This window comes from Phymastichus coffea, unplaced genomic scaffold (genome assembly GCF_024137745.1).
Source record: "Phymastichus coffea isolate CEN01 unplaced genomic scaffold, Cenicafe_Pcof_1.1 PCOF00074, whole genome shotgun sequence".
NCBI lineage: Eukaryota > Metazoa > Arthropoda > Insecta > Hymenoptera > Eulophidae > Phymastichus > Phymastichus coffea.
Genome location: NW_026706885.1, coordinates 1,394,358 through 1,401,671, shown reverse-complemented (window position 1 = coordinate 1,401,671; position 7,314 = coordinate 1,394,358). Strand labels below are relative to the sequence as shown.

Here is a 7,314-nt window from a genome sequence, read left to right as displayed (position 1 = left end):
GCAGGCGCATTGTCCGACTAAACTGGCGACGCTCGCGGCGTTTATAAGGTCATATTTTCTGGCCGCCGCAAGAAGACGTTCTCCGTTATGTTGGGCTGCGGCTTGCGAGGTCACGACGAGCGATCGACGGCCTCACCGTCGCGGCGCGATCCCCTTGACTTTTACCCGCGCGCGAGACAGCAGAGTGAGAGCGCGGCCGAGGATTTATACATTCATTTGTCGCACTCTCGCTCGCTCCAACGATATTATTATTATTCTTTTAAAATAGCGAATTCAACGCGAAACTTTACGATTTCAATGTTTCATCTTTGCGTATAAAGTAAGCTTCGCGCTTTTTTTCACGATCGTAAAACATATTCTCACGAATGGAAAAAACGTGTTATCCGTTCAATAAATCGACAAGTCATGTCGAACACTCGATACCTTTTTTCAACGTCTATATAACAAATAATATCTTTATTCGAAAGAGCCTATTGAAAGTTTTGGAAAAAAATATTTTTAATTATACGAAAAATAAATATCATGTATATATACATTAGCGTGGAAAGTGAAAGAGTCTCGCACTTATCCCACGGTCTAGACGAGAGATGAGAGGTGACGACGATGACGATGCCCGATGATCAGAGATGTATGGTAACGAGCTACGATGACGATGCATCGAGACACGATTGTTATAATAACTCGGATAACATCGGAGGGCCTATGTTGTCGACTTCATAATTCAATTTATTTCATCACGAAAAAATCAGTATGCTGTGACAGGGAAATTCGACTGAATGACGGGTGTTAACCGTAGAATGCCTGTTTCTCTTAAAATGAAAGTTTAACGAATATCGCATGAGTATTAAATTATATAAATACTTTTTCAAACAAATTTTGAGACTAGTCCACTGTGATTGCACTATTATAGTTTATTGAGTCATCAGCAGCTAACCGTTATCTGCAAATCTTCAATTCGTCATCATATCTCCTTGAATTCATTTAATCTTTAATGCAATTGCTTTTAAGCGTGGCTCCATTATATAAATCAAATAATATCTCAATGACAAAAAAAAAATTACATTGTCACAGCCGAGACATTATAAACACTCGTATATTTCACAATCGCAAACAAATGTGTTTTTATTGGTTTATTGAATAATGTATTACCTTCAAAACGTGATGAAGATTACGAAATTCAATGCGCCAATCAGGTAGCTTGCAATTAAAAGGAAAATACACGAAGCTCGTGTTGGATAAAACAGAAAAATTAATATTTACCTCCGTGACTTTCGGCTCGGTTTACCCGAATGAAAACGATTCCTCGCTTTCGATATCGAGGATTTTTCACTCAAGCGTCCTCTCCTCGCGACCCTATATATAACGCTCGGCTATATCTCGTTACTTAAAAGTTACGCAAACCCCCATAGACGGCAAATAAAATCATCTTCATAGACCTTCTCTTACATTCTACTCTCCCTTCATATTTGATTTTTTGAACGGTTTGAACGCGTTATTTATTTATCGTTAGGTAGGGAAAAGTGCATTTTTTTGCGAGCGTTGCTCAATGGTTTAACGGTAAATTTACTCCGTACATAGATTACTCATGTGCAAACGGTAAAATTCAGCGTGCAAACAGTGATTATTTGATCATTAGTAACAATTAAAGATTCGTGACGGATCAATTTGGAGCATCCACGGCGTGTACGTGTAAGTCATTACAAATCTCTCGCTTGCACAAAGCTTCAATTATTCATTGCGTAGTGTGCTCATAAACCTTTTACCCGAAAATATACATAATGGATTCATCCATATATGACAAACGTGCGGTAGGCAAAACACTTTGACATAAAAAAATAAGAAAGCAAATGAAAGCACTACAAAAATTTAATAATCGATAAGCCGAGGTTCACGATATTGAATCACCGAACGCAAAATGTAATCTGAGACGAAACTCCATACGCCGTGAGGAAGAAAAAGCTGTTTGATCAATGAATGCTGTTTGCGCTGTACGTTCTCTCCCTCTCTCTCTCTCTTTTCATTTTCTTGCTCGTTGAAGGATAGGAATGCATATACCGAAGGAAGCCTTTTTCCAATAGGCGCGCAGACAAGGATGAACTGATGAGACCGCATTACCGCGCCGTAGCTGCTTTCGCAAGCGCACGCGTAAATCAGGAAGCATCGTGCAGCTTCACCAACCGCCGCAACTGTCGGATAATGCATGAAGCGCGCTACATGTATATTCCTACGAAGAAGGAGAGGCGCAGCTCGATCTCGATGCTCGCGCGAGTAATAGGAGCATCGACACGTCTGACGTTGTGTTCACCGGAAAGAAGTTTCATTGTCACGGCATTCTATTTTACGCGTAGAGATCCCCTTTTGCCTCTGTGCATACGTGATGGATGAGTTTTGATATTCGCGGCTTACGTAATATCTCCTTGAAAAATATTATTCCTGCATATACGTCGGATAACATTATTCTTGAATTTTTGAACGGGAGGATAATGCACGAGGAGAAAATACTGTATATAATACCCCATTAAACAAATGTTCGTGCTTTATCTTAATTAGAAATGTACGTCGCTAAGCGTTCATTTTGAACAATCGGCATTTGCAAAGTCATTAAACGAAGACTCTTTGTTGCCCGTGCAGACAGCTAAATGAAAGAAAAAAATATTCGAGCACTCGCGGGTCGAAGCAGTAAAAAAACGTGGAAAATCCGTGTATCGTAGATAATACGATCAGCACCTTGCTCGCGGGTACACACCCAGACAAACAAAATTACCTCATTATCTCTTATTACTCTAGCGCGAGCTAAACATGGTAGCGGCGTCGATGAGAAAACGGCTTTATAAATAAAACAGCCAGTGACACGCGCCACTCAATTAAGCCGACAGTATCGCATTGTATACCGGTAGAAGAGAATAAGCCAGATACAAAGGGAGGTGACCTTTGCGCGATTTACCCCGATGTGGTAATACGGCTGAAGGTAGAGCGCAGCGCGCGCGTGTCGAAGAAATCTCGTGTCTGCTCGTCAATTATAAGCGCGCCTCCTCACCCACACGACTAAGAAAGCGAGAAAAAGGGAATTTCGCGGCCTTGACGAAGGCGCTCGCAATACAGTCGGCTTCTATTCTCCGTGTTTTCAATAGCTTTCAGATGCCCGGACTGTTGCACGGTAAAAAAAAAATAACAAAAGACCAATTGTTTCCGCCTAGCCGCTTATTAGAGGGAAACAGACTGCAGTTCGCCAGTGCGCGGAATCGAGCGATCTTCTGTTTACGGAAAGCCCATAAACGAGATTCGAGCTGACGAGGGCCTGTTGTTGTGTTTATCTTGTGAGTGTTTTTTTTCTATGGTAGAGAAAAAATATCGTGCAACGAGTATTGGTGGAGTGTATATAGGATTTTCATGATGCAAGATTCAATACAATACATATGTACCATTATAAACAAAAAGTAAAATTGTTCTCTTAAGAAAAATTTCTGATAACTACATGGAACGATTAGTTTTACTATAGTGCACTATTTAAGTATACTTAATTGATATAATACACTGATAGGGGGGAATATTTCGAAATCAAGAAACCATCCTACATAGGTATAAGCGTTACGACAATTAGTTAAAACGACAATTAGTAAGCCGAAGATTTATGCAACTCTATGGAAATACGCAACTTAATTTGTGCAAATGAGCAGGCACTTTTAATCCAAACCTTTCGTCAGTGAAATCCTGGAAAAAGATAAGGAAGCAACTTGACAAAAGAGAGGAATAACCGAGCGTTGACGAGTGAGCCAATTAAGTAAAATAAGTAAAAGAGAAAAAAAAGTAGTTTTGTACTGATCCGTATACGCAGAGAAGGGAAAGGAGATCGAGAGCTAGCCAAGTTTTCAGCCATTACTTAAAACAATCGCCTAGAGTCGTTGAAAAAGTTCGAAGAGTCAAGAGAAAAGTTCTCGCGGCTATGTCGGATAGTTAGCGCGCAAGCACTAAGAGCCAAGTTGCAGAGCGTAAGACGAGAAGATATCGTAATCTGTAAAATGGCCATCGGCCACCACTGCTGCGATGCGGTGCTCAAGCTAACGGCGCGAAAATTTGCGCGATCGATCGTACGATCCGATCGCTGAATAAGTGCTGTGTTGTCCCCCTGGCATCATTCCTTTTTTGCCTTTATTAAAGAGGTGTGAAGTGCTAGAATTGCAGCAGACTGCGCTGAGTTTTATTGGAGACCAATAAATTTTTGTAGGATCAAATCGCGCTCTATGAGTTCCAAGACTGCTCTTATAATTGAATTTCCAAAGAGATTGACATTCTTTCTTTATACGTTTTATTATGACATTTCTTCGTCGCTTTTATAATTGTAATTTTCGTTATTTTCAAGAATTATTTTCATTCCATTTCAATTTATCAGATATAAATTCTATGCATTAGAAATTCATTGAAGTAATTTTTAACACCTATTGCAACGAAGACCATTCATTATTTATTATTTCATTTATTTTATGATTCCAATGGCTCATGCCTAAATTATATATTCTTCGAAGTTCAATTTGCAATTTGATCATTTTGAATTAATTACTATTAGATTCTTTGTAATCAAAGAATAATGTAAATAATGTATGTATACACTGAAGCAATTTAACTGATTCAATCGCACCAGTGATATGCGTTACTTATTATTTGTGTTACATCAAAATTGCAGCTGCATATTTGACATGTTTTGATAAATTCAATCTGCCTAATTTTCTTTTATTCATTGGCTGTTTTCGACTAATTTCAATCCACAAAATGAGGAAAAGAATTTATTTGTCAGACCAATTAAAACAATTTGATTATACTTCAGAAAATTCATAATGTTATCCTCAAAACTATCAAATATCCGATACGATTATGTTTTTAAAATAATACGTTGGTTTTATTGGACGAAATTTCATTAAAAATTCACTAAATACTTCACTAGTAAAGCACTTTTCAGAACTCAAAACAGTAGTACAAGAATAGAAGACATTTACCCGCAGAATAAAAAAATCGTCGACCTTGTGCCACTACCGCAAGACAAGTAAAAATATTTTGCGAAAGAGCAACGAGCGGAAAAAATATATTGCCCGATTCATTCCACGTAGCAGACGTGCGTCTACGCGTACGCGCGTACAGCCGCACAAACACAGAAAGCTCTTACGCATAGGTTGCAAATAATTTCGAGGCGGAGTAAGAAAGAGCGAGAGACAAAGGTGAGCGCGGGCAGAAGCCGAGTTTCCCAATTTTCGTGCAATTCCATTATCGCGTTCTTGATCGTCACGGCACACGGAGCGCCCCTAAAAGAGAGAGAGAGAGAGAGAGAGAGAGAGATAGACCTACATTGTACCGAAACGAAATTTCCGGCGAGCATCCGTGTGCACTGCGTGTGCCGGCGGCGTAACTTAACCTTGAAATTAGCCATTAATCATTTAGCCAGTGATATTACAATGGGTCTCATTAGGCAATGATCAATAACAAAACAGAAAGAGAAATATCCACATGCGTTACTAATAGTTCCACGCGTGTTCTAGCTTCACTAAACTCGTGTATGATTTAATTTGTAGCATTTCAAGAGATTTCAAGGGAATATTATGAATGAATCTGTTCTAGATAGCCTTAATTGCCCCTTTACGATCTAACTTGGAATATGACGAGAGAAATACTAGCTACTTCATCCGCTTTGTAGAGTTAGTTTTCAACATCACATAAAGGCGGCTATGAAAATTTTCATGACACCTGTTCATCTTTACTCATACCTATTGAATAAAATTGCCGTGCTATTCCATTCAAAATATGTTTAAACAATAAGCTGCTTTCTGATACGTCCATAGTAGTTGCAAAGTATAGATGTTTGAATTTGATGAAATAATTTTTGCAAATTATCGGCTTTGAATGCTGTTTCATCCTAAATGTTCACAACACTTTCTAAATTATTCAACAGCGTATCCTCATGAGAGCTGCAATATCATAAAATTATTATCTCAAATAAACTATATCATTTCATCAAAATTCAATGCCAAAAATGAACTTTTTCCCGTCTTCACATATAAGCTGTTTATGAAAAAGTTAATACACATCAACTTTTGGACTCGAGCTTTACACTTTACTGGCATAACAATAAGTCACATCAACATCTCTCAATTTTTCAAAAGCTAAAACAATAATACTTACATAGCAAGAGGAATAGCTTGAAAATCATTGTTGCGATCGGGGCGCCAGCGCGAAGCCTGAAAAGAAATAACGAAACGTTAATAAAAACTTTCATACTTGCTGCGTACAATGATTTAAGTGGAAATCGTATCAAAAGTATGCCTCAAGTTGGATACTACAAACATATTGCAATCCGCCTTAAAAATGAGTCATAGTAATGCATTTTCTATGATAAATCACGAAAGATAAGTATTCTGCACTACCACACTTTTACTATTAAATGTTGAAGATGTCGGCAGAGTAAACGAATAAGAAAAAAAAAGAATTCGCAGCAGCTAAGAGAACAACCACGGAAAAATGTGACGCGACAGCTGTATAATATGATGTGTTGATATCGTTACAGAATATGGTTGACTTCCATTATCGTGAAAAAATTGAATTTGGTGACTTGGGTATACGGTGCAATAATTATGTTAATTTGAAAGTAGGGTGAACTGCAAGGTAAAATTTTACAACTTCGACTCGATAATGACATAATGTATTTTGCCTAAAGCACAAACATATTTTGAGAAACTAGAAGGTTGCTATAAGTTTTTTAAATTATTTTAATGGACAATATCATAAGAAAATTTTATTTTGTTACTTTTTAATTTTGAGAAAAAAGGACATTGGGCTATATTTTCCTACAAATTCAATAATCGATATCTAATAAAAAAGTAATATTTTTTCGATTGTTAACGATGAAATAAAAAGTCACTTTATTAAAACAATAACTCACTATATACTATAAATTGCACAACTAAAGAACAGAAGGAAAAAATTTAAAAAAAATTTGACAATTGCCGAAACCCGGGATTGAACCGGGGACATTTAGATCTTCAGTCTAACGCTCTCCCAACTGAGCTATTTCGGCTTGTCAAGTAGTTTGTTGCCGGCCTTACTTGGTGCTTGCCCCACCACACAATTGCTCCCTCTCTCGACATTCAGTGATGTTACGTGTACTTTCACGGGCTATTCCCCAGGCTAATTTCAGACTGTATCGCACGTGGCCTCCGTAACGGAAACATTGAGACGACAGTTTCTATATTGTTATATTCTGGATTATTATCACCTTGGTATTTAGTTTTCTCGCATATAAAATATATTGTAGCATCTTACATTATTCAA

The 7,314-nt window shown here is 37.8% G+C and overlaps 1 non-coding gene across 1 annotated transcript; it reads right to left on the bottom strand.

Moving 5' to 3' along the window:
- Positions 1–6,987: 6,987 nt before the first annotated feature.
- On the bottom strand, positions 6,988–7,060 carry Trnaf-gaa (transfer RNA phenylalanine (anticodon GAA)). The gene has a single exon. It is a non-coding gene; the product is annotated as a tRNA-Phe (tRNA).
- Between the last annotated feature and the right edge of the window lie 254 nt (positions 7,061–7,314).